Source organism: Opisthorchis viverrini (assembly GCF_000715545.1).
Source record: "Opisthorchis viverrini unplaced genomic scaffold opera_v5_509, whole genome shotgun sequence".
NCBI classification, from domain to species: Eukaryota; Metazoa; Platyhelminthes; class Trematoda; order Opisthorchiida; family Opisthorchiidae; genus Opisthorchis; species Opisthorchis viverrini.
In genome coordinates this window covers 185,269-213,033 of record NW_008752168.1, presented here as the reverse complement: position 1 = coordinate 213,033, position 27,765 = coordinate 185,269, and positions in this window count along the sequence as shown.

Below are 27,765 nucleotides of genomic sequence, written 5' to 3'. Positions count from 1 at the left end.
TATATATATATATTCATGTTAATATTTGAAAATCTATACGAACGTACATCCGTCCCAAATCACATAGACAGAAAGGAAGGTCTGATTCAACTGAATCTTGATTTTGCCCCCGATTGAGCATACACAGGCTTATCAACCCCCACTGCAAAGGCACAGGATGACTGTTCGTAGATTATGAGAAATGGGCTCAGTTGCTCGATGGAGAACGCAACGCCCAAAAAATCGTTCTATGGATCCAATTTTTTTGGGCGCGCGAAAGAATGCAAAGTGTATGAGGCTATGCTTTTTAGATGTCCATTCAGAATTTCCCCAAAGCAAATTACAAATGAGACTTGACATTGATTAACAGTTGTAAAATCACTTTGTGGATAGACATTAACAGTTGTAAAATCACTTTGTGGATCGTCAGTAATCCGAGTGTTGTGGTTTCACCTGGTTTCGTTGAAACTCTGACAGGAAAGTTGGATCCGAGGATAAAGTCCTGAGAAAAATTCCGAAATGAATCTTACGTGCGACTACCTTTTATCTAGTAAGATTGGAGATGAGTTTGGCAAAAGTATTTTCCTATTTCTCTGATTTTTGAATTTTGTCCACGATAAAGGATTATTAGAGAAATCATTTTTATGTGAGATTTGTTTACTTATTTTATAAAGAAATAATTGGTAAGTGGATTTAACTCCAGAATCTGACGAATACGCTGGTTATGTGCTTAGGGAATCTTGCAAAAGAACAAATAATTATTGGTCACTTATGACAATGTTTTACTTCCGAGTCACGCTTATGCATGATGTCGAATTATCATGTTTACTGTAAAATATGAAGAAGAGTCCATTTATTTAAAACACAGAGAAATGAGGTGTCTACAAAATCATATGTTGCAGAAAGAGTAACATCACTGATCATATTCATCTGTGATTTCAATTCGAGTTTGTCAGGCGTTCCATACAAAGTTTTTAGAGACTGGTGGCACATAAAAATAGGCAAATAACAGTTTGGCCACAATAATTTTGGACATTGCTTGGAAAGTTTCAAGGGATGTTCTTTCGGCAAATCTTTGGCAAGCATCCTTCGGGGAGATTAAAAAAAACAAATTTTATGGCAATTTGAAGGATACAAGGAGATTATAAAAGAGAAGAACTAGAAGCTAAGGATCGTAAACGGTTTGGCAATAGTATAGTTACTGCATGGAGTTTTAGGCGTGTCAAATAAGCGTTGATCTGTATACCAGAAATGGGTTGTACACCCGCTGGATAAAAAGACCGCCATGGAACGCAGAGGAACACTAGTCAACAATTCGCCATTTGAGAAAAATGCGATAGAGAGTAGAAACAGGGAAAATCAAGACGACGTATAAGTCTTTACCTAAAGACCAAGATTCATCCTGTGGCAACCGGGTACCGAGGGTAGTATGGAATATTCAATTAAGTTGAGTTCATAATTGGCAAGATGTGGTTGGCAGTGAAGAAGAAACTCACATATAATTTTTAAGGCACCAAATAAAATCCAGTTACTCTCTTCATCTCCCTAAAACAACGTTCTTTGCAATTACAAAACCGCACAGATCATAAGAGTTGTGAACGTCAGTCAGCTGATGCGCCACGAACTTGGTTTGCTTTAACTCATCGTCCGTACATTAAGGTGACCAACAAATCATTGGTCGCCTCAAACAACGTTCGCTGGTTAATTCTACGAGTTCATGGCCTTTTTAGCAGCTGGTTTTCTGCCTGTCTTAAAATCAGTCACTCAGGTACCAACGGTTGCAAAAATAGAAGGGTTCTGATCAATAAATCCAATCGTGACTAATTGTCATCGTCGTTGTTGAGTTCCCTATTTAGAGGCTACTTGTTTCTAAATAAGTAGTTCATTTTTGAAATATTTTGAAATCGGCTATCGAGTTACTCAGCAGACGACTCTTCGGTGTTGATCCCGTGCACAACCAAAAGCCTTCAACATTCCAAAAGAGGTCGTATTTAACTCAAGCGAGTAACAACGTAACGATTCATTTTCAATTAAAATGGAAGCACGTTCCGCTTCAGTACGCCGTCCGATGTTTCCAGGTGCCCTACTGAGATGAAGCGGCGTTCGTAAGGTTGAATTTTTGACCAGTTCTTTCAAGCTTCTTGTCATTACAGGGACCTCTGAATATTGATAGCTCACTTTTAACGTCATGAGCTTGTACAAATATTCGCTCATTGAAAAAACCCAACCTTGTAATACGAATGAAATCAGGCATCGGTACATACACATAGAATTTTAAGAAAAATCAGAAAACAATTGACCAGGCGAATTCATGTAAATAATGTTTTTGCATTTCAACGAAATCCCCTGCCATCTGGAACACAATGGATTGCTCAACAGCTAGGAAACCTACATCACATGTGAAGCCATGCCGGTCAATCTGATAAATAACTGAAATAAAAAACCGCACAATCCCAACAGTGTCCGTATATGAATACGGATACGCCGATACTTTTGTAGCGTAATTGGTCTAAATGGTTTCAAAATTTTCACCTTGACACCGATCGTTATTATGACGATTAAATTTGGGTAATTCTGCTTGGATATGGTGTGTTCCGTTTTCACGACCTGATTAAACACACAAACATTTGCTTGCTTCATTTGTCCTCAGCAAAAGACGGTACGGACTACATAATCTTAAAAACAATCAAACAAATTTCAACGTGAAAAATTTGAATTTTCAGAAATGGATGTTGTGTAATATTTGTATGCAACATAAAAACATTAAAACACCATTCGTTTGTCCAAATTTAGAATAAGGTAACCTGGCTTTTGTGAAAATAAACCAGTTAACCTATCTAACAATGTGATTAATTATCAAGGCTCACTAGAGAAACGTCTCCATGGTTTGCCCACTATCACAAAAAGACGGACTTCCAGGTACCGTTGTCACTATGGCGTCAGCGGCAATGGAGTTTGTAGTTCACAAGTGAGGTAGTTTTTCTTTAGTCATCTTCTGTAGAGATTTTCTGTCTTTTTACGTAAATGAATCTAACCAGCCTTTGTTTTCAGGGATAATCTGTTTCCCACAAATTGCGCATGGACTGTAATGAGTCAAACAGTACATTTTGTTTTCGACACGAGGAAACATGATGTTTCCGAAAAATCCAATTCGTTTCACGTTTGAACTCATGAAAAAAGTATTTGTAAGTGTTTGTAATCCGGACCCCGTAGCCTTAGATCTCGCATCATGTGGAAGCGTAAGTACATCATGTGCATCAACCTACAAGCTCCGCACCTTTGGTCTTCAATGCAATAGACCAAAATATTGCCAGGCCACCTATTCGGGTTAAAGTCATGTTAAAAAGCGTTTTCACTGTGCCGGAGACTATTACTCGAATGTGGATGAATCATGCAGAGATAATGGATTTACCGTTCTTCTCCGCTTTTGATCACATGGGGATTTGTTAAGTAAACGAAAAGCTTTGGTGAGCGGTATGACAGAGCGTTCTTTGGGCTGCGTTCCATCCAAATATTTCTGAGGCTATTGAATTAAATCAAGATTTTTGTAAATGCGCAGCGATGAGTAGACAAAACTCTCAGGGTTTTGTGATTTAAACGAGATTATTGATGTGATATATTCCTGTAAAAGCGGTGTCAATCAGAAAGCCATTTTGAATTTGATTCCCTTATAAAATGAACATGACTTGAATCCAGAAAGACATAACCTCAAGTAACTTATATGCATTTATCAAAAAACAAAAGATCGGAACAAGAGTACAAGTTAAATGTTAGCCAACAGAATATTTCAGCAAACCCATTTTATGCAACCAATGTGTTTGCAATGCTAAAAGGAAGTAGAAACTGTTGACAAATTGGCCCGCATATCAGTATCTTCTGTGAGGAGACTCTTGTCGCTTAGCTAGATTTACTTTTGAGTTTTCTCCTTCATCTGTTTTACTCATCGTGAGACTGTCATTTTTCGCCCTAACCCGTGTTTAGGGACTAAACGAGGCAAGTTTTTTGGGCGTGATATTTTTTTTGAATTTACTTGGCTGCTAATTGCATTCTGCATAAATTACCTGACAGCAAAGGAATAAGTACAACGACTACGTTAGTTTTGTCATGAATAACACTACGCTGATAGGCACAACCGTTAAAAGATGGTGTTTAGCGATCGTCTGGACGCTAGATAGCCAGAGATCATAACTGCAGGAACAAATGCCTTACATCAAGACTTATTACGAATCATTTTAGGGGACCAAGTACACCAGAAGTCATCGGGCAAAATTCGCAAGTTGGGCACTAGTGGTGCATTGGTACGGTTTTACGATGCAGCACACACTGATGTTAAGATAATCATCTGATGAGTTGGCGCTAAAGACCGGAGGCCGGAGATGCGGCTTAAAGATCATAATCGATGCCAATAGCCTTGTTGTTGATGTGGATTCCGGAAGGTTGGTGGAATTACAACGACAGAAGAAATAGTAATAGAGATGTGCCAAAACACTTCAACTGTCAGAAGCTTAGTGAAGATGGCATAATATATTGTAATGCCATTAATACGAGTGTCATAGTGCCCACGATACACCTCGTCTTGAAACGGAGGCTGATCGTCTAATGAAACGAGGTGACATACACCAAGATAAGCAGCCTACTTCGGCAGTGGCCCCAGGAATGAGATGTGAGATAGTAGATTATACAACGACCCGTGAGCGGAGCCAAGTGTTGTCCTCTGACTCTCTGTCCAACCAAAACAATGTAATAGACCATAGCGGTTGAAAGCAACAATAAATGTGTCAGCATAGCCCACATACTCTTGATTAAATGGGTATAAATTAGTAAGCTGTAAGACGTTAAGCTAAGTGCTGCTGTATCGTAAATATGCGAGTCAGCTATAACAAGTCTGCATTTGAGACTAGTAGATCATCATCAAGAGATACGTTTACATAAATAACGACTTTGTCGCTTAGGGAAGAGATGTATCAGCGTGAGTTTTGCGCAAAACATCAAAGGTCAATCGTGCAAAGATTAATCAAGTCCTTAATCACGGTAATTTGCTTGCAGCAGTGCATCGGGTTAGAATAAAAGCATGTCGACCACAACCTGACCTGGCACACGTGATTTTATTAAACCGAGAGGGCAATGACAAGGTCAAAGAGTGGTTTGGCTAAAGGATAAAACAAGAAGGAAAACACAGGCACAAAACACAGGCAACCAAATAAGAATAGCGCATTGAGAATAATAGGAAAAAGGCGACAACGGGCACAAAACCGTTGAAGCTAGTAATTCCTCCATTTGGCATCGATCATAGTAACATAAAAGAATACAGATAAATCATCAGGTCTAAAGGGGACAGTCTAACGTCGCTTTTTGCCAAATTGAACTGCACTGCGTTGTGAACTGTACGGGATGCTTTCATGCTTACTCAGGTGCCCTTGGAATGACGAGTGCCTTGTTTACTTGGGGATAAGAGCAGTTACCAGCAGAAGACTATTTGATTCACCCTATGGGATCACGACACGCGGGAACCTGGGAAACAAATCACCTCCAGCGCAAAACCAAAAACTGTCTTCAATTACAAAATGCTACAATAAAAGCGCACAAGCATAGCATTATGAATACGATGAAAGCGAAAAAAGCATTTTTTTACGTCTACTACTGAATTAAAAAAATAAAATGGAAACCTAAGTTGCGTTCACACGGATTACTGTATAAAATCTCAGTTAAATTGCTTTCCAACTGAAGTTGGAGCAAATGCCGCTTCCCGGAAGTTCAAACTATTTTCCGTATACGGTGGTCCAGTTTATTGTTGCCGCAGTTTGGCAAATCTGCGATAATATAGGCTATAATCCCGGCAACAAGATTCTTCAATATTTCATTCAATTCCGGTAATCAAATTTGTCATTGAATTTGTCAGAATATTTATCATACCGGAGGATTTAGTGAGCTGAATTATTTTTTTTCGTGAAATAGTGAGCCCAAAGGGGAAAACCGGTATGTCTGAACTTCTTTATCTGGAAGCACTGCGTCAAAATTTGTAATGGTCCTTAAAGAAGTGCATTTTTATGGCAAAACCCAGTCACATAAGATTGGGAAAATTTTGTTCGGCAGTTCAAAAATGGTATCACTGGTCCCGTAATCTGGAATTTGAATACAAAATCAGATGTGTGCCCGAAATTGCGATTTGCCCGCGAGTACATATGTGAATGGGAGAACGTTATGTATTCTGTCCATCGGAGGACTTTGAACNTGTGCATCAACCTACAAGCTCCGCACCTTTGGTCTTCAATGCAATAGACCAAAATATTGCCAGGCCACCTATTCGGGTTAAAGTCATGTTAAAAAGCGTTTTCACTGCGCCGGAGACTATTACTCGAATGTGGATGAATCATGCAGAGATAATGGATTTACCGTTCTTCTCCGCTTTTGATCACATGGGGATTTGTTAAGTAAACGAAAAGCTTTGGTGAGCGGTATGACAGAGCGTTCTTTGGGCTGCGTTCCATCCAAATATTTCTGAGGCTATTGAATTAAATCAAGATTTTTGTAAATGCGCAGCGATGAGTAGACAAAACTCTCAGGGTTTTGTGATTTAAACGAGATTATTGATGTGATATATTCCTGTAAAAGCGGTGTCAATCAGAAAGCCATTTTGAATTTGATTCCCTTATAAAATGAACATGACTTGAATCCAGAAAGACATAACCTCAAGTAACTTATATGCATTTATCAAAAAACAAAAGATCGGAACAAGAGTACAAGTTAAATGTTAGCCAACAGAATATTTCAGCAAACCCATTTTATGCAACCAATGTGTTTGCAATGCTAAAAGGAAGTAGAAACTGTTGACAAATTGGCCCGCATATCAGTATCTTCTGTGAGGAGACTCTTGTCGCTTAGCTAGATTTACTTTTGAGTTTTCTCCTTCATCTGTTTTACTCATCGTGAGACTGTCATTTTTCGCCCTAACCCGTGTTTAGGGACTAAACGAGGCAAGTTTTTTGGGCGTGATATTTTTTTTGAATTTACTTGGCTGCTAATTGCATTCTGCATAAATTACCAGATGACAGCAAATGCTCTGAGGTTTGTGTGCGTAAATGGCGATTCTTTGTTATTTCAGTGAATTTACTTCGGGACTGAGATGAGAACTCTATCTCAGAAAGTGAAACGTGCCATCAATAAGCTTTTGTGCATAAGTATACTTGATAATATCCAACAGAGGTTTATACTGCCTGCTCTGAAAAGGTTAGGATACTAGACAGCTGCTGATAACCTCAGAAAGCATCGAGAGTGCGTATTTCACGAATTTGACCCTCGAGCATTTTACCAGTACATGTTCGAATGGACAGTGGAAATTCATGAGGTGTATCAACATTCCAAAATGCAGACGCCGAACCAGCGACTAACTAACAGACTTATCAGGATCGGGGGATGCTTACTGTTGATAGTAACGAAGGTATCGGTCTCGGATGACAGCAAAGGAATAAGTACAACGACTACGTTAGTTTTGTCATGAATAACACTACGCTGATAGGCACAACCGTTAAAAGATGGTGTTTAGCGATCGTCTGGACGCTAGATAGCCAGAGATCATAACTGCAGGAACAAATGCCTTACATCAAGACTTATTACGAATCATTTTAGGGGACCAAGTACACCAGAAGTCATCGGGCAAAATTCGCAAGTTGGGCACTAGTGGTGCATTGGTACGGTTTTACGATGCAGCACACACTGATGTTAAGATAATCATCTGATGAGTTGGCGCTAAAGACCGGAGGCCGGAGATGCGGCTTAAAGATCATAATCGATGCCAATAGCCTTGTTGTTGATGTGGATTCCGGAAGGTTGGTGGAATTACAACGACAGAAGAAATAGTAATAGAGATGTGCCAAAACACTTCAACTGTCAGAAGCTTAGTGAAGATGGCATAATATATTGTAATGCCATTAATACGAGTGTCATAGTGCCCACGATACACCTCGTCTTGAAACGGAGGCTGATCGTCTAATGAAACGAGGTGGCATAAACCAAGATAAGCAGCCTACTTCGGCAGTGGCCCCAGGAATGAGATGTGAGATAGTAGATTATACAACGACCCGTGAGCGGAGCCAAGTGTTGTCCTCTGACTCTCTGTCCAACCAAAACAATGTAATAGACCATAGCGGTTGAAAGCAACAATAAATGTGTCAGCATAGCCCACATACTCTTGATTAAATGGGTATAAATTAGTAAGCTGTAAGACGTTAAGCTAAGTGTTGCTGTATCGTAAATATGCGAGTCAGCTATAACAAGTCTGCATTTGAGACTAGTAAATCATCATCAAGAGATACGTTTACATAAATAACGACTTTGTCGCTTAGGGAGAGATGTATGCAGCGTGAGTTTTGCGCAAAACATCAAAGGTCAATCGTGCAAAGATTAAGCACGCATTGAGAATAATAGGAAAAAGGCGACAACGGGCACAAAACCGTTGAAGCTAGTAATTCCTCCATTTGGCATCGATCATAGTAACATAAAAGAATACAGATAAATCATCAGGTCTAAAGGGGACAGTCTAACGTCGCTTTTTGCCAAATTGAACTCCACTGCGTTGTGAACTGTACGGGATGCTTTCATGCTTACTCAGGTGCCCTTGGAATGACGAGTGCCTTGTTTACTTGGGGATAAGAGCAGTTACCAGCAGAAGACTATTTGATTCACCCTATGGGATCACGACACGCGGGAACCTGGGAAACAAATCACCTCCAGCGCAAAACCAAAAACTGTCTTCAATTACAAAATGCTACAATAAAAGCGCACAAGCATAGCATTATGAATACGATGAAAGCGAAAAAAGCATTTTTTTACGTCTACTACTGAATTAAAAAAATAAAATGGAAACCTAAGTTGCGTTCACACGGATTACTGTATAAAATCTCAGTTAAATTGCTTTCCAACTGAAGTTGGAGCAAATGTCGCTTCCCGGAAGTTCAAACTATTTTCCGTATACGGTGGTCCAGTTTATTGTTGCCGCAGTTTGGCAAATCTGCGATAATATAGGCTATAATCCCGGCAACAAGATTCTTCAATATTTCATTCAATTCCGGTAATCAAATTTGTCATTGAATTTGTCAGAATATTTATCATACCGGAGGATTTAGTGAGCTGAATTATTTTTTTTCGTGAAATAGTGAGCCCAAAGGGGAAAACCGGTATGTCTGAACTTCTTTATCTGGAAGCACTGCGTCAAAATTTGTAATGGTCCTTAAAGAAGTGCATTTTTATGGCAAAACCCAGTCACATAAGATTGGGAAAATTTTGTTCGGCAGTTGAAAAATGGTATCATTATCCCGTAATCTGGAATTTGAATACAAAATCAGATGTGTGCCCGAAATTGCGATTTGCCCGCGAGTACATATGTGAATGGGAGAACGTTATGTATCCTTTCCATCGGAGGACTTTGAACCTCATTTTCTGATTGTTCAACATATCCAAATAACTCAATTATTTATTGAATCTGATTCTTTTACCTTCAAACTTACTTGCTGAAAACAGGTCGCACTTAATCTGATTAATCTGACACAACAACATCCCCTCAGTCGGTTTTGCGAATAAGTGCGCGGATGTATTTGGTTGTAAATCATAGATGCCGGCCAAATCTGCGTCGCGTTTTCCGCAAAAGCGCTTTCCTTCAGTAGGGCAACCGGGACTCCGCTGAAGCACTGTATAGACTAGCAACTCCCTTCCACAGTATATTTCCACCACAATTGGGAAAACTGTGTTACGGTCTACTGAGATGATTTTTTACTGCCTTACTGAACCCGAAAATTCGTGTGTAACACCAGACGTTTCCACCTGTCATGCGCTTTAAAAGTCTAGCCCTTTGCATTGAACTCTTGTAAAATCGTATTGCTAACTTTGTACTTGGTGTTGGTCATAATCTTCTTGTCCAGCCAGTTGTTCTGGACCATCAGGCTGCGCATTGCAGCTGATTGTCGATTGTTTCCAATTTAATGTACCATCCAAAACTTACGCACATTTGTGTTATTCATCAAAATAGTTTAGATTCTAAGTGCATGAGGTTTTAACCGGAAATTTCAAAGATAGTACTCCGCAGTCCACGGACTGGGAACTATGATTAATCGCAAAGGGTCAAAGAGAGTTTTATTTTGCCCTTAGTTTCTCAATGAACATTGAATTGTTGGCCATAATTCGCCTTGTAATTACAATATGCCCCGTTGAATATGCTTGCATACTGTTTCATTATTTTGTTGTTAAACGTGAGATGAGAGGTGGAGGTACGCATTTGCTTTCACACATTACGCTGCTATTCTATCTAGGTGTCATCAAAACTCTTGGTAAGCAAATATGAAGCCTCAGTTGGACAAAACAGACCGTTAAACACGATTGACTTCACCTTAACGCCTATTCTGAAAAAGCAATGTGCACTTATTTTATTCAGTTTACCAGTGTGCAGGGGAATGTACTGACCCTGCGATCTCCTGGTTATTCTTCGAGAAGAGGCATTCTGTGCACCAGTAACTGGTGAGCAGTATGATCAACGTGCGCATACACACACACAGTATGCTCTGCGAAGGGCCTGGCAGCTGATGGCGAAACTGTGAGCTATGTAGCCATCAAACGGCAGGTCAAGTGTTCGAATTTCACGGAAGAATAAGCGAAACAGCATCGCCGATGCTTCATACAAAAGGAATGAAAAAATTGCTAAAATGGTTTCGGAAAAAATGACTCTAACCACTGAGGGAAATTCCATGAAAGCGAAAAATTCCCAGCCAAGCACTAAAAAATATCGATTTACTTACCATACTGTGTGTTAATGTTGACTATATGTTTTGTGACGAACTGTGAGAAACAAATGAATACCCAATTGATTGACGAGGCTTATCTTTGGGTTTTTCGTTGTACATTTTGTTGAGTGCTGTTGTGATTTTAATCTACATATACTGATGTTATGATAACTCATTTGATTAACTTTGGCAAATGTTTAAGTTTGGTAGCAAATATTGAAGTGACAAGCTTTATCTTAGGCGCAGAATTTTATTTTGACTGTATTAGAGGTAGAAGGGTTCATGGAACTTGTCTAAGCCAAATTACTGAGTAAAATTTATTTATGTATTTAATAAGCTTGCTTTGGTAAGTTGGGCATGTTTTCTGACTTTTTGTGCTACACGCCGTAAACAACACTTATTTTAAGTGCCGCGCCAGGGGCTTATGCTAGAAAGTAATCAGTAGTTTCTTCATAGTCTTGTAAACTTAAATATCTCCTGATAATTTGTTGAATGATTTGACTTTATAAAGAAATGGGTTTCGTCCACTGAAAGTTTGTCTTGACGTTTAAGTCAGTCTCCTGTGTTGTTTGAGCGATTTAAAGTTTCATAAACTGCAGAAGTCCAGACTATACTGGTGCTATGAATGCAACATAGATTCGAGGATCCACAGTTACCATCCAGTGACCAGAGAGTATTTTTTCTAAGTAGCATCCATCTTTAAGCTTAGCCTTTTTTGAATATGCCCACATTATTTGCTGAGAAAGATGCTGATCGTTTACATGAGCGATTTCTACCACTGATGAAGACGGAGCGGCAGTCCGCAGAGTGGCCACACGGCTGAAGTTTTGCAAAAGCATCTCTTTCGCTTCAGATATTAGGTGTATCTAAATAGATGAACGATTGTAACTTGCAAGCTGTCACCGGTTTCAAAAGTGAAACAGAATATGAAACAGAACGTCTACACGATAGAAACACTCTCAAAAGTTGGAGCTCGGAGTCCGACAATCTTTACACGCAGTGACTGTTGTTTTCGTGAATGGAACAAGGTTTATGGGCTTGAAAAAATTGCACCGTTACCGTATCGTTTCTGATTTTCGCGTACCTTGTTACCCAAGCAGTATGCATGTCAAAACATGTGGAATTATTTTACAAACCCAATTTACCTGTGAAATCGATGCAGGAAAATGTCATATCTGATTGGATTTCCTAGCAATGATGATTGCATTTTAACAGAATAACACTCTGTTGTGTGCAGGTTGAAAGTTCAGATGTTCAACTAGTTCGGCTATTTATGGTCTCGTTCCAAGATTGTTACAATGACATTTTTTGGATGAAGAAAGCATCACAGAGAACGAAACTAAGGGACACGCAAAAAAATTGATAATTGTTTTTCCCCGTGTCCTAGCATCCCAAACACTTGCAAGACAACTTACTTCATTTATGTAGCTATTTTTGACTGACGCAAGAAATTTGTTTGGTCCTCAGGCGTGTGAAAATGCTACGAATTAATACAACTAAACAAATTCCCTTGCAGTTGCAGAAGCCGTATATGGTGAGGTTTTGTCTGACAAACTACGAAATTATTGGCAAAAGAGGATTTTCCATGTTTTCAAGTGCGACCTCCACTGAATGAAATTTTGCATTTACTTATTTCAAAATGCTAGTTCCAATATACGTCCATCGGCTGCGTTGCTTTTGAAGGATGGATAGCGGCCCGTTTGTCGCAAGCGACATACACAGAAGTCGAAGTGAATGCACTGAGGAAGTGGTGAAAATAATCGCAATGTCAATTCCTCGATACCTGGACGCCCAGGAGGCAAGAGCGACAGCAATTTGCAATGCCGTACACTTTTTGTAAAACCTTACGCTGCGTTGTCTACAAACCTGCTTACCTATTAATATATTTCGATTGAATGGTGCTTGCCATAAACTCACTGAGAGACAGGATAACCCAATATTGAAGTCCCAATTTTTGAAACTGATACAAGTGACAAGGTTAGCAACATAACATTTCACTATCAAACATGGATTCCAACGATTGTCTGATCTCTGTTTTAACTAACCCACGTTACGATAGCCAAACATGTGGATCGCTAAAAATGAGAAAAAACTCTGACCACAAATATTTCAGCTTGTTTGATATCACTTCCAGACTGTCGTATGAACTGTTTTGCATTGTCAACTTTCAGATAAGGGATCCCCATTTGTGCCAAAGGGTAGGTTGAAAATATTTTTTGACCGTCCGCACCTAAAGCGGTTGCAAGAAATTTGCCTATTCTGAGCCAGTCTTCCTATGAATAATGCATACAGCACGTGCACTGAAATATAGAATGGCAACGCCACATCTTGTATTGAGTGAATTTGGAGAATGTCTACGAAGTTTTGTACACGAATATGCGTCGCTTTCATAAACACTTTCACGATTAAGTTTGCTGAAGCTTGAGAAGTTCCGATAAACCCTGAAAGATGCCATCACGAAAAATTGTAGAATGACAATAGAGAGGGTCTGAATTAGTTTCACCACCCATGTACCTGTCAGTGGTGTGCAAAATTATGCCGCAGGGTTTGCCGCAAAATCAAACACTTCCCTCGCCTTGCCCGTTGGTGAGGATTAGAGCGATGAATCGAAGTACCTCACACTGGTCAATCGGGGCCCTGCTGACCTAGATTTTGGCTTCATGTTCCAATATAGTGTTTGCATAAAGCGGTAAGGGATTTGGGTCCTTTAGTAGACGGGACCGAAGGAACTACAGTCGATTCTCGGCTATACGCTTCTAAGATTATACATCTTCGTTACAGATCGTCTTCTCGTGGTTCCTAGAGGAAATGGTCCAATTTGAGTACTGTAGAATACTTCAATGTGTTCCGGAAAGCCCACATGAGTGACACGAAAAATCGCGAGCCCGAAATTATGGATTCCTGGGACGTATCAAAAGATGCGGCACTACATGTATAAAATATGTAATAAAAGGGGTACAAAAATCAAAGTCTGAAGAAAGCCCGAAGAAGACGGTGGGTCGATCCTAGTTTGCAACACACGCCTAAGCACAACACGTGATAACGCAAAATGGTCAAAAAGGGCGAGTAAAAGCTGTTCGACCAAATTGGTTCGACAAGTCGGAGGTTGAAAATTCATGGGATTACGAATGCATATCGGGTTAAAGATGTAGTGCAGTAAAGAGCTCCCCAAACAGAAACCAGCAAGTTTTAGAAGCAACGTTGATAATTGTTTTTCCTACCTTCGTACAAATTCCACGATAGGGCTTTTTAACACTTTTCCAACACTACTGTCGCCTTTCAAATATATATATATCATTACTCGCAATCGCCTGTTTATTTCATCTTTTTAGAGGGCGTGGGCATGCTAAGTGAGTCCTTAAATTCCAAACACGTATGTCGTTTTTTCATCTTTTGCATAAACTGATTAAGGTTTCACTTATATTTGTTGAAATCTGAGCACGAGCCTGACAAAACACTTGTAGTGGTTTGAATGATCAAACTGTTTTAAAAGTACACTGGGCTGTGTAAGACATATAAAAATCAACAATTTCTCAGAGAGCAATGTGGTGCTTTTCGATTTTAAAGACTATGAGTACTGAATACGTCAAGTGTATTAAGGAGAACAGTGAAACAAGTTTGAGGCTTGTTCATCAACTCAGTAAACTAAGGGGAACATAAAGTGTTTAAACTACAGTGGCTCGATAACGTAACGTCCGTAGTTTGTGCATTTAGACAGCAACAAAACGCAGCCCTGAATAAATTATGCAGATTTTTAAACCAAATCTTGGCATTCAAAAAGTAATCCCTGTCCGTTGAATGAAGACGGTTACTGGTATTATTTGTCCCAATGTTTTTGTTGTATTGATTTGTGGATGCTTTCAAACGCGGTCCAGAATGCTATTTTCAGAATACGGAGTTACTATATATATATACTATTATATCCTATACTATGCTATATATACTATTACTATGTATATTAACTTATATGAGGAATAACAGCTTATATCCTCCATAGACGTTGGCATTGCGAATATAATTTAGCTTTCTTGTTGCGTCACTCATCAAGTATAGCCTTAACTATATATATATTTCGATGTGGACTCAGAAATTGTACCAAAAGACCTAAATGTTTAGCATTATACCAGACAATCCTGCTAATTATAGTTCAAAACATCCGTGTGTATCGCCGCTCAGCCAACAGATCTGCTCCAGTTTGCTCCCACAACTGGAACCAGACAACGACATGGGTTCAGCTAAAAACTGATGCTCGCTAGATTTTCGCGGCCTGAGGGCGCTAAATCGCCCGAAGGTGCGAAGACATTCCGCACAACTTTTGCAAAGGTGTTATTTTATTGGTGCTTATATACGTTCTTCTTTTTAAAGATTCACTCCAATCCCACACTCATTTTGCCTTAACAGCTAACTGCTTCACTTCACGGGGTAGGATCACCAGGTTGACACCAAGATGGTGGCCGTTGCAGCTTGAAAAGTTCTGCGTTAAGAATCGTGTGTGACGCTATGTTCAGGGATGTCGTTTATATTTCGATAAGACTGAGGTTGTTTAGCACATCATTTTTTGAATGATTAGTCGCTGTAAGTAGAAAAGTTTCACTACCAGCCTATATCGAACTAATACATATATTACGATGGTTTACACAGTTGAAGTAAACGAAACCAAACGGTCATAAGCTAAGTATATGTGAAAATTTGTACCGCCCTCAGATGTGATTTACACTGGCAGTGAGTTAGACATCTCGTTGTAAACGTTTTTTAAGAATATCACGTGAAGTCCCCAAATCTACTCTAGTTTTGCACCATGTCATTTGCTTACAAGTTGGATAGCTCACCAGATTTTAAATACTGCGAGCAATAGTTATTCAGGAACTGTCTTCTTATAATTAAAGTTAAGATTAATTTCTGAAGGATGCTTGCACCTGTGGATACCTATAAAACTCACACGGGGGTTTTAGCAAAGATTTACGCACACGATAATGTATTCGTTTAAAGTTGAACAGAGAAAGGTTGTTGAAGAGCATCCAAGTAACTCAAAATATCCTAACCTATGTTCGTTGTCGCCCACCATAATGTATGAGTATTCCTACTTCACGCGATTTGGAATTTGGTTGGATGACAAGGCTGACGTGTTTTGTGGTAATTGCTGTCACCAAGAAACTTGACCTTATTGTGGAAGACAGTCTTCGAAAACCCACCAGGCTGAACTGGGGGAGCACAAAGTAACATGCGTATAGTTTCTCTCACCGGGACTGTGAATGAATATAAGCTTTTTTAGAGCATTTTCCTTGTCCTCTAATAAGTAAGATCGCTTGACTTCCGAAGTTTGGGCCACCGAAGTACCTTGGATTCGGAGAGCGCTGGTGTGCGACCAATCTTTTAGCCAAAGCCTTCTTTAGAAACCTGTATTGTCACTGATTCTCTGGCAATCAGCCAGCGGACAAATTACATCTTTACAGGAAAATGCACGCTAATGCCATATAAACACTCGGGGGGTGGCGTCAGTCGAGGTACCTTATTCTCTGCATTCAGATAGATACATAGCGCTGCAAACGCCTACAGTCTTGCTTAATTGGCACTTAAATTCCAACATCTTCTGCACGACAGACACTTTTCCGTAGATCCCAGTTGTGGACCCTACACAGGACACCTTTACAGGTGAGATACAAAAGGTTGGCTCAATTCATTGACCGCTGGGTATCTCCTATTCTAGCGTTTTGCAAGTTTTCAACACGGGAACTGTTACGAAAATTAGCCAGCAAGGAAATTTTTGGGAGCGTAAGATTTTCTTCATATTGCGTACTACTGCAGCTCCACACCCTCAAGTACATTTTTTGAGCTTACAACATCTTCAGATTCTATAAGCTACAGACTAAGAAATCCGAACAAGCAACTGACACATTGATGTGAGTCTGGGCTGGCAAACGCCCTGGTTAGAAAGCAGAGGCTATATTTTCGAACCGAGGCTAACCGACCAGGTTCTGTGGAACTTTCCAATTTTCCAGAAGGTGGAACTCGCCGAAATTTATGTTCCACCCTTTTGTATACCAATTTCAATGAAAGATATCGGGAAACGACATCTCGCTCGTCGACCAGGATCAATTCGGATACAGTCCTAACGGTGGAAGTTTTCGCTGCATACGGAAGGATTCCTCAGTTCATCGAGAGTAGACCCAGGTGTTATGTTTAGTTTGGGTGTACAATTCGCTAATACTAGTACACCTGTTTATCCGTTTTTAAAAGATAACTCGTCTTTTTCAAACGGTATCATATTCAGACGAATCGGACACTGATGTGCTGCTTGGTATCCGCGCACTTCTGACTAGTCCTGAACTCAAATTGACTACAAAACCATCAGCCACCGGTAACTCCAGCTTCGCCATCGACTATCCATCGTCTTGAATTACGCAGGTTGTTTCAGCCATCTACTTCGTTTGATTTATAGTTGCTCCAGATTTCTCCGGCACACCTCAAAGAGCTTTGTGGGTCACAACATAGGGGAAATGCTAAACCTCGCTGTCAAGTGCATCGCAAACATCCAACTGAGGGCATTTTATCCGGGATGGGAGGGCATGTATTGGCTGCCTGTTTACTTTGCATTGCGTGCATTAGCTACACCATGTGTGCAATCAATCTATAATCGCAGTTTCTCTCAAATTCAAACGACCAGCTTGCGTATATAGTCTTCGGCAGAGGTCGGAGCGTTAGAATTTGATGAACGTTTTATGCCGTTTATTTCCAAACCTTCGCTAAGGCTGTAATGTAGAATAATATGTTAAAAAGTTCTTTCATATCGAGGCTCGCAGCTGCTCTTTTTTTAATCGGTCTTATCATTAGTATTATAATTAAACCTTGCATAAAATAAGTCCGAAAAGAGATTATTGAATCATAATGGTGATTGGTTTTAGGTGGTGATCGCATGTTCTTGCGTGCAATTTGCATTTTTCAAATGCGATCTCACCAGTACACTTAGCGTCACCTTACACTGCGCCAAAATTTCAGAATAGGGGTTTGAATATGTTGATAATTCTACACATTTGTGTAGCAGTTTTTGTTTATGATGTGAGAGTTGAGGTTGATACGCGGCCAATGGAGTCGGAGCATTTTTTGAAAGCCTGTGCTATTTAGGCCAACAGAAATGATTTTTGCTGAGTCCAAAGGACTATTTAAACAAGGCACTTGTATGAAAGACCACAGTCTGTTGTAATGAGACCTGATTCGTCCAATCTAATGACTTTATGAGTCTTAATGTGTCTCCTCACCGGCGGCTGTATGGCTTATAGGGTTTGATCTAAATGCTTCAAGCACGCAAAGTTGTGCTCAGCTAGTGAATGGGTTCGATCCTTAAGATTAAAGGGTCAAACCGCTATGAGGCATTTCCAGCATATGTGACGTATGCGTCCCATCATATACTGAGCTCCTCTTTCTTCGCGAGTGAGCGTCGGTAAGAGAAAGGCAAAGAATTGTCAACATAAAATGAAAATATATTGCCAAACAAGATGACGTGTGATACTAGCTGGTTCTTGAGTGGAGCCTCGGTGATCCTGCTTGTAAGCGGTTGGAAACCCTATTGGAAAAAAACATGTAAACAAGTGCGATGAGGCACATACTCGCGTTTTCTGGTCGCTTCGGTTATCTCATTTTCGCCGGTCATTATGCACCGGGCTTATGCTACCTGAGGTTTGCAAAATGCCTGTTCGTCACCACCGGTGGTACTCTGCTTCAACGCTGCACTGTGATTTGATCTGAGTAATGATGATGCCGATTTGCACTTAAGTTTTGTGAAAAAAATAAAGACGGGTGTGAAACTAAGAACGCTTACCAAACAAAACTTTAACCTTGGTTTTAACCTGTTGGGTCCATGTAAATGAGGTAAATTTGACGTATTACAGTAACAGAGGGACAATCGTTGCTGTAAATAGGGGTCAAAATCTTTGGAAAATGCAGACAGAGTGTCCAAGCGGAATCAGGACGAAGTAGTTCTTGCTTGTTTTGTGAACCAACTCACAAAACATCCGGTGTGTGAAACAACTTGTCTCATGGGGGCAAAATCGCCTGCAAGTATGTTTATGTATCGGAGTGAGAAAGCAAAATTCCGATGTGCCATTTGGGCATAAATCCTTGAATGTGTATCGTATATATTTTTCGGAGTGTCCATTTCACATCTACAAGCTATCTAAAAAGAAAATAAGTACAAACTGTTTTTGTAATATTTACATTAAGTTGGAGACAATCTTCAACTTGCTAAACCAATCAAAGCCTTCATTCTTACATATTCTGCCACTGAGTGCGTCGCGTTTGCCCTTCATATCATCCCGTCGACTACTGACAAATATTTTTCACCAGTACCAGAGCGAACTTTTGAGACTGGGCAGTGAAAATGGACTGTTAAGACATAAAGGTAGATTGCTTTATTTGGCGCTTAAAACTACAATTTAGTGGGGGTGAATTCTATCTATACAGGATTGAAAAGATACGACTATATATATATATATATATATATATATATATATATAGACGGAAGTTTGGTGATCATTGCCGTTTAGGTACCTGATGTACAGTGGAAGAAAATCAATGCAAAATGATGGAGGAATGCACGCCCGAATTGTTAAAAAATGCGTCCCAGAAATATGGTCCTTCAATGGGCCAGTTAATATTTGCGTAGTTACTCGACAGAAATTTTATTCGCGCGGTCTAAGAACAACCGTTCGTTTACACACACCTTTTATGAGTTAAAATAATGCACTAGGTGCCTCACATGTTTTTCGGAAAAAACAATGAAACATTTGTCTTATTATTTCTTACAAAAAGTTCAGCTTTTGAGAGGAAGTAAGCACCATTGCCGATTTATTTACACTAGGTGCGCCACTAGCCAGACAAAACATGTACAAGTAGTGACATGAAAAGAAAACGCCCCTAGAATGTTACCGAATCGAGATTTTCATGAAATGTCTAATAGTCCTCAAAACCTTGAAATTCGATTTGTCACAAGAGTAAAAATATTTGATAAAACCGATTTGTCACAAGAGTAAAAATATTTGATGAAATTAAAAAGTTAAATGTTTGAGTAGGGCCCCGATCAGAACGTATTGTCCATTCTATTCATTTCGCTGGTGTAAATAACAGGATTATCCCATTTTTGGGCGAGTAGAATTTGTCAGTCACATAAAAAGAATGTACAGACAGAGTTAAAAAGACCTTCACTGGTTGATTTCAGCACACCACGTGATTACCACTGGAACAACAAAATCGTATACGTCAACCTTTTTGCGTATTTTGTTTGCGGTGGTTTCACCGGATAAGCACATGTCTCTTGTCACAAGTGTCTCATATTTCAGGCTCAACGAAATTAGTAATGAATCCACTGCGCCAAACCGTTTTTTAAATCAGACGTGCATTTGACCATTGGCGATAAGAGATTGCAAGTGAACTTCCATATTGATCGCGCTATTCCAGAATCAGATGTATTGATGACTTCGAGCTGCGTTCCGCTGCACCTTCCTCTATGTTCCTTTCTGTCTTTTGGAGGCGTGTCAAAGCACACGCTGCGTGCTTTAATCCGAATGCGTCTGGTATCGGAGAATTCAGAGAATTCGTGCGGAAGCCATGCAAGTGCAGACTCTCTCATATCTATTAATTCCACATATTTCACGGGTTCTTCGGCGTTTTCAAATACACTTAAACTGGCAGAGTAGACAGTCACTTAGCAGACGATGTGCCGCAACGTGTTCCAAAGTAAGCAGTCACCAGGATGTTGTGACAATGGCTGTCAGGCTAGAGATCAACGAACAATCCAGGGTTGCCCTTTGACGAAAACAGCTGATCAGCTTAACATTGCGCTGGTCTTATATTTTAAGCAATGTTATTCGGTATTGTTTCCACGTCAAATGCCATATAATCCGCCTTTGCAATGAAGGATGGGTGGTGTTAACTCCTCCCAACAGCTGTTTAACTATTTTCCGATTACCAGTTCAAAGGAGGCAAGAACTGAACAACACCAATTAAAATAAAGTGTCCAAGCGTAAATGATTGTGGTTTTTGATAAGAAACAATTCAATTGTTCGGTTGTTTATGCTCGTCTCTTGGTTGTTTCCCTGCTTAAGTTCAAAGCATCGCAAACCCCGGAATAATGGGTGGTTTTACGCCAGGTGCATTCATCTTAGGATTTGTTACCTGAGGGTAACCGTCTAGCTGCAAACAAAATCTGAAATGTCAATTGTATGACTTTTGTGAATGTTTCACCTCAAAGAATCTATGAGGCATATGGGTGCACAAAATGTTACTATTTTTTGAAGGTTTTACGTTACAAAGAAGCCTTATTTGTGACATCGACCTCTTCATACCTAGATGTTTGATATCTGGAACCAAAATACCTGGGAATATAGCTCGGACAATGCGCCGTTTTGTTAGACCTTTTTCAAAAGTTTTTTTCGAAATGCGCATTTATTATTGGGAAATGTGTTAACATTTATAGATGAGGCCCAGCTCAATATGTACCATTTTGTAACGCACTCAGTTGTTTCTGTGGATTGCATCCACCGATGGAGTTGCTGAACGCTCCTTATGGTCATGATTTGACAACATTCATGCAAAAAATGTTTCAAATCAGAAAATAAACTAAAACTGCACGCTAATACATTAACTTGCCACCAAATTAGCTTCCACTGTAGGCTTATTTGTTCGTCATCAAATGAATGCGGCCAGCAGGCTTAACTTTCAGATCGTACGATATTGGAGATACCGCCGTACACGGTACTGCACTATTGTCAGATTTAGCGTGACTAATTACTCAGCTTTGATTATTTTCTCTCTTGCCAAGTACCGTTGGATATTCCATCCTATAATCCTTTTTTCATACATTCCAGTTTGCATCGGTAGCCTTTACACAAATGATTGTTATGCGCTGAATCATTTACGAATTTCAACTACATAAGTGTTGTGTCCAAACTAACTCGGTAAACCACCCGCGCCAGAAAAAGCGTCGTGAGCAATAGCCCGGCGGCTTTTATGTGTGGGCTGACGCGTCCCAATTTCTGTGCAATGCGTTACTGCTTTGTTTCCATTGGTCCCTTCCTGTGGTTTATTTTCAACATATAAGTACCATCGCTTGTTACAGTACACGCCAGATCTGACATCATCGACAGCAACAGTCGACAAATCTGCATGTTAAGCGATTACATCTTTTGGATAAATGTATATTTTGCTGAGTAGATGATAAACTTAGTGTTCCGAACTATCTCACCGGTTGGAAAAATGAGACGCAAAAAGGACGAACCGTGGAACGTGATCTGTTTGCTCATACAGGCGATGCACGGTACCGCAAAATTTGCCGGGAATGTTCTTGGACCAAAGCGGAAAGGTTGTTGAGTTATCATACACATTTTTTACATTAGCTTACGTAAAAGATGATCGGGAAACATTGAATTTTGGCGAAGACTTTGCCATGTAAGCGAATTTACCAATATTGGAAAGGGGACAAGCATTGCGCAATCGCTTGATATATCTTTGCGACAATAAGAAGCGTGCAGCTCATGAAATTCTAGCGGGATTCCTCAGCTGGGCCTCTGGATCCCATCTTGAACATTTAACCGCTGGGCCACTCACGACTGGACACAATCGCAAGGTGAAGTTCATTACAGTTGCCCTGCTGGGGGGCATATAATATAGTCGGACATTTTGAAAATTAGTGGTATAAACGGATCTGTCATCTTGGTGGTTCATGCTCGATCATCGCGAAGTCACGCATTCATTCCGGCTAATTCATGTTAACCGATGACAAAACGGCGGCTTTACAGTGAGTTGCATATTCACAACCGCGTCTGTTGAAATAAGCCACATTGTGAAACAGAGTATTAGACGTTAAAACATTGTAGCTATTCCGCCATTTTTGTATCAGTCTATTGTCGGTTTGCAAGCGAATGTATCGCAGATTAGTTATTTTTGCGTCTGGAGGGACTGCTCTTGTAACGTACCATTTTATCTATAGACCACCCATCCAACATTCCGTTGTGTTGGCAGGAAAGAGGGTCATACCTTCAACGCGCATTAGAAGAACAAAACGTACTGGAAATTGTGCAACAATATATCTCCTCACATTGTCAATACTTCACAAGGTGCCTAAATTGAAGTCTGTTTTCGACCCAGAACAGGATTTTTAGGATATGTCTTCGTTGTTCTGATAGGTAAACATACTTTGTTGTATGTGTCCAGAAACTCTGAGTTATATAGCACATGTTTGTTCAAATATGTGTTGGAATAATCACAAATCATTTTGTTTAAACGCACAGAGGAAATGTATGGGCGCGGTAAGTTTAGCCCTGTCCGATCAGTATTTTCCTACAGGAATGTCGTGTGCTATAAAAAGTACTCGCTCTGGGTTGGTGATGGGTTGATGGTGCAACTTGCTCAGATATGTATTTACTTACGTTCACCATTTAGCACGGTGTGCGGTCAACGATGTCACAGATGGCCGTCGTGTTGGAGGAAACGTGTGTTTCAGGCGCCGTGGATTCCTCATGTAAAACGTGCTCCGAATAGTTTAATTGCGTGTTAAACTTGATAAAGGCATGAAAGATTAGAGACTGAAAAAAATGGACTTGGACTTGGAATTGAATCCTACAGGCAAACCAAAAACGGTTACGCTGGGATCCTGGGCACGGAGCCGTAGCGCTCTTGAGGTCGTAGGAACCGACTGCATCGCTTCTGGAACGCTTACCAAAGGAAGAAACACGGAGATGTAATATTCAAGGAGACTTATAAGGAAGATATGCGCAACGGGCTTTTGAGCGTGCCACCTTGTTGACATCCTTATGTGACGGGGCAATTGAACGACGTGCGCAATTTAGGCAAACTGTTTTTGGGGAATTTTAACCAAGTTTCATTACCGAGGGATTATTGGAGAATTTAAGCATATCGCCAACTTTTGAACAATCATGCGCTTTTTCAATTCATGCGTATACTTCTATGATTTAAAAATATGTAAAATTCACGAATAATGTGTTAATATTTATGCATTTTACCAAAAGCCACCCAAGAAGGTGAGTGAAGATGTGGTGTTTGTGGGAAACCCTGCGGAAAATAATCCACGGTTTCGGGTATTGGAAACGACTCATTTGTTGAACAATGTCAGAAGAGGTCACTGTTCAAAAATAATTTACCGAGGACTGGCTGCATGAGAAACCGTCACCCTATAATTAAAGGTTTCCGCGCAGAATCGTAAATGAAGCCAGGCTTTGCTGATAAGTTCAGAATCCATTTCATGCTTACTGGGCCTCATCAGTAGTGCGAATGCTGTGAAACTACAATGAGTCTTAAGCATGCGACTACCTGGCTAGCAACGATTCGCGCCTGAGCGGCAGTGCATTTACCTTACATATAGAAAAGATGTACCGCCAGTCGTTCTCCAATCATTCACAGGCACCCACAGGTTTTCACTGGCTCCTTAAGCAAAGATTTTCCAGACAGAATTTTCACGCATCCGTGAGTTTTTTCTTATACTGAGCAACTTAGAGACTGCTGATCAAGAGATTTGCGAATTGTTGTGAAAATTGATTTTAGTAAAGCCAAGTGACATGGATAATTTGATTATTGGATAGCAATATATCCTGTCCAAGTAGAGTTAATTCACACTATGATCGGACAGTGACATGGATAATTTGATTATTGGATAGCAATATATCCTGTCCAAGTGAGAGTTAATCACACTAATGATCGGACGCTCGTGATTTAATCATACCGTGTTCCAGTTGGTATCCAAAAGATAACGGCTTCAAGACCTGGAGTTTCGCGAGCTATGCACCGCTGATGATTCCCAATAAAAATGAACTAGCTGTACGGTGGCTCTCACCGTTTTAGCGTAGAATTACCAAATCTCCGACACTAGCAACCGTGGCAATTTTGTCAAAATGGCAACCGTTTCCCGTCCGAGCATGGTGAGCGCAACTGTGTTTACCAAAATATTGTTTTAGGTGGTCCTTTTCAATTCCAAAACCGAATAGTTTTTAAGTATGAACACGCAAATTACATCTGTCGCAAATGCTAAATTGTGCATGACTGGAATAAAATTTTAGTTGACCCGCTTAAAGGTAAGTAAAACCTGGGAGTCGATTTCTATCTTAAGTTCAAGGTACCTTGGAAAACATGCAAGTTAGGTCATTGATGTATCATGTGCATGCAGCCAAACAGGTGTGTGAAACCGATTACACGCCAAGATATCACAAGGCAATTTTTGACTCATTGATGAATAGACGTGCAAGCTGCAAACTCACGGACATATCGCTCAGTCAACCAACAGTTTACTGATGGGCTGACGGTCGGGTAGGCACTCTTAAATATTTTCGGACAGATTCAACCAGTTGCACAAATTTACCATGCGGAACCAACTATAACACGTGCGCTTCCTACGACGGATGTAAATTTACGTGAAATACCCTGCAGTGAATGTCCTTTTTTCATCAAGGACGATCCGGTGAGACTTGGTAAAACGTTCAGGTTAAATGTAAACATAGCTGAACATTGAATGATTGCTATCTGCCAATCGCAGTGCACACAAATGGTCGTAGTCCAAGGCGAATTCAACTTTGTTGTTCACCCAGCTTGGCGGGTGGGTTGTAAATGCTTCATCAACCATCGAGGTGAAATCGTATGTGTGGGATCGAGTGGGTGACCCGCATTTCTCCTGTCCGTTCTAATATGGTCCGTCAACTTAGAAAGTGATTAGCTTCGTGATCTGAGATTCCTTTATTTAGCTGATTATGGAGAAACGACTGCTCGACACGTCTGTTCATCCGCTGTGATTGATTTCAAACTTTGTCCCAACTTAGCATTAAAACAAAACAAGGAATTGGTGCCTTTTATTGCTACGCTTAATTGTAGCAGGTGTCAAATCTCCAGAGGAAACGACCCAGGCACGGCCAGCTTAACTGAGGGATATGGGGTTAAAGAAAACAACAGCATAGAGGGGCGTAAAATCAAAACGGAACTCACAGTTCAAACTGGCCAATCACACATAAAAATACACACAAGTGGGCTGTTCACCTCAAGTCGTTAGAAAAATTGAAACTGCAGTTCTCAAAGAGCAGATCAGGATATATCAGACTTAAATTGTTTCATGAGGAAACCCTTGAAATTTAGGAGACGCTTTTGGTTTCGCTAACATCAGCAGTGAATTTTATCATTCCAAAATTCATTATCGGGAAAGCACACTTTCCTGACAAGTTGTGGTGACGAGTCAATAAACCAGAGTGCTTCTGTGTGCGGTGAAAATTTAATTCGATTTCTTACAGCTCTCCGTAGAAAGGTGTTGAGGCAATGAGCACTGCCGATGAGTTAACAATATTTATCATTGATGCTGGGCATTTGTGCGTTTGGCGCAATATGGTTCACTGGGACAATGATTCAGGTACATAGGACCTACTTCCTATTTAGTCCGCCCATCATGTCGGCAACTCTTCAGATGTTTCAACTGTTTCAGCTGTCGCGCCAGTATAGCGGCACCCGACCTTGGCCACTGTAGCTTCCATTTTATGATTTTTGTACTTGGTGACGGGGATGAAATGCTCAATTAACAAGCCAAAAAGGGGTAATCGAAAGGCAATTACATGACGTTTATGAATATTTCCATTAGGATAATAATTGTTGCATTTATAGTTCCCTAGCTGGCCACAAATGGTTTTAAAAGAAATTATCATTTCGCGGATTGCCCCAAATGATTCTGCGCGTCAGTTTCAACATCACCTCAATTCGAATTACGCTTTTATTGAGCTGATGTGATATAGACAAGGTTCATTTATTGTTGTGTATTTTCTACCACAATCCTGATCCTGCCATTTCAAAGTATCCGAAACGCTTGACACCTAGGTTAGCAGCATTCGTTTTACAGGATTTGCCGCCATTTGGCAACTACATTCAGCAAGGTTTGGAATTAGTTTAAAGTCGTTTGTTGCTGATAAAAAGTGCAAGTTTTTTTGGTCAAAACCTAAGGTACCGTCGAGGAATCCGATGGAATGCTGATGTAGGAAGCTGAGAATCACCTGATTGTGTTTGCGAACTGTTCAAAACATGTCCAAAAATGCTTCAAGTATGCTTCAAAATGTTCACTCTTCGAATATATTCCACAGAAATAATGTTTCTCAACCTCGGATCCTCTAATGAACTATTTCGACCTGGTCGATAGATGACTGTGCCATCACGTGCTCCGCATGTAATTTTGGGTTGATGTTCATGGCTAATGTTCATAGTTAACGATTTTTCATTCATTCCGCAGAACCTAGCGAATTTTGTCTTCTACCATATGCCCGAAATGCGCAAATTTCATCGTCATCAATTAAGGATTCTGCTAGTACTCAGTAGTCAGGCGCAATTAAATTTGCTGATATTGTGAGAATTCTCAATTTACATTGCGATCTGATTGCTGCTTAAGAGCATGGAAACATACCATAACTTGTTTGCGTCTATTCGGAATAAGGAAACGTGAGCATACAATTAACCTTTCACAATGCTGCCCTTGATCATAGCCCTGGCAAAGAAACTTAGTAAGTGAAGTTTACGGAATTATCAACTTTCCTCCATTAATTTATATAATTTTTATTATATTAAAGCTCATTCATATAGTTATGGAAGGGTTACCCCGGTTATCAGAAGCTGTTGTCCATTCAGGACAACTCACATAGGCTTACGAAACTTCTGTTAGATATGTGGACCTATCGCATGTCAAGCTAATTCCGAAAAGAGACTTTATGAAGAAAAAAATAATTCCGATTAATTCCAAATGTAAGCTATACGATGGAAAAGTTAAACGTGTACATCCAGCAATTTGTAAGTTTATCGAACACATGATAGCAGCGGCCACGTGGCCCACTACCAGATAAAATGCAGGTGCAATTTCAGTAGTCAAGGAGTAGTGAAATGTCCAAACAAACAGAGTAAGAAGGTATTACCATTTGCATTCAGCAAGGCAATAGACGAGTTACTTTTAAAAAAATGATCATCTGGCAATAATTTTAGTCTGCATTAGGTCATAGAC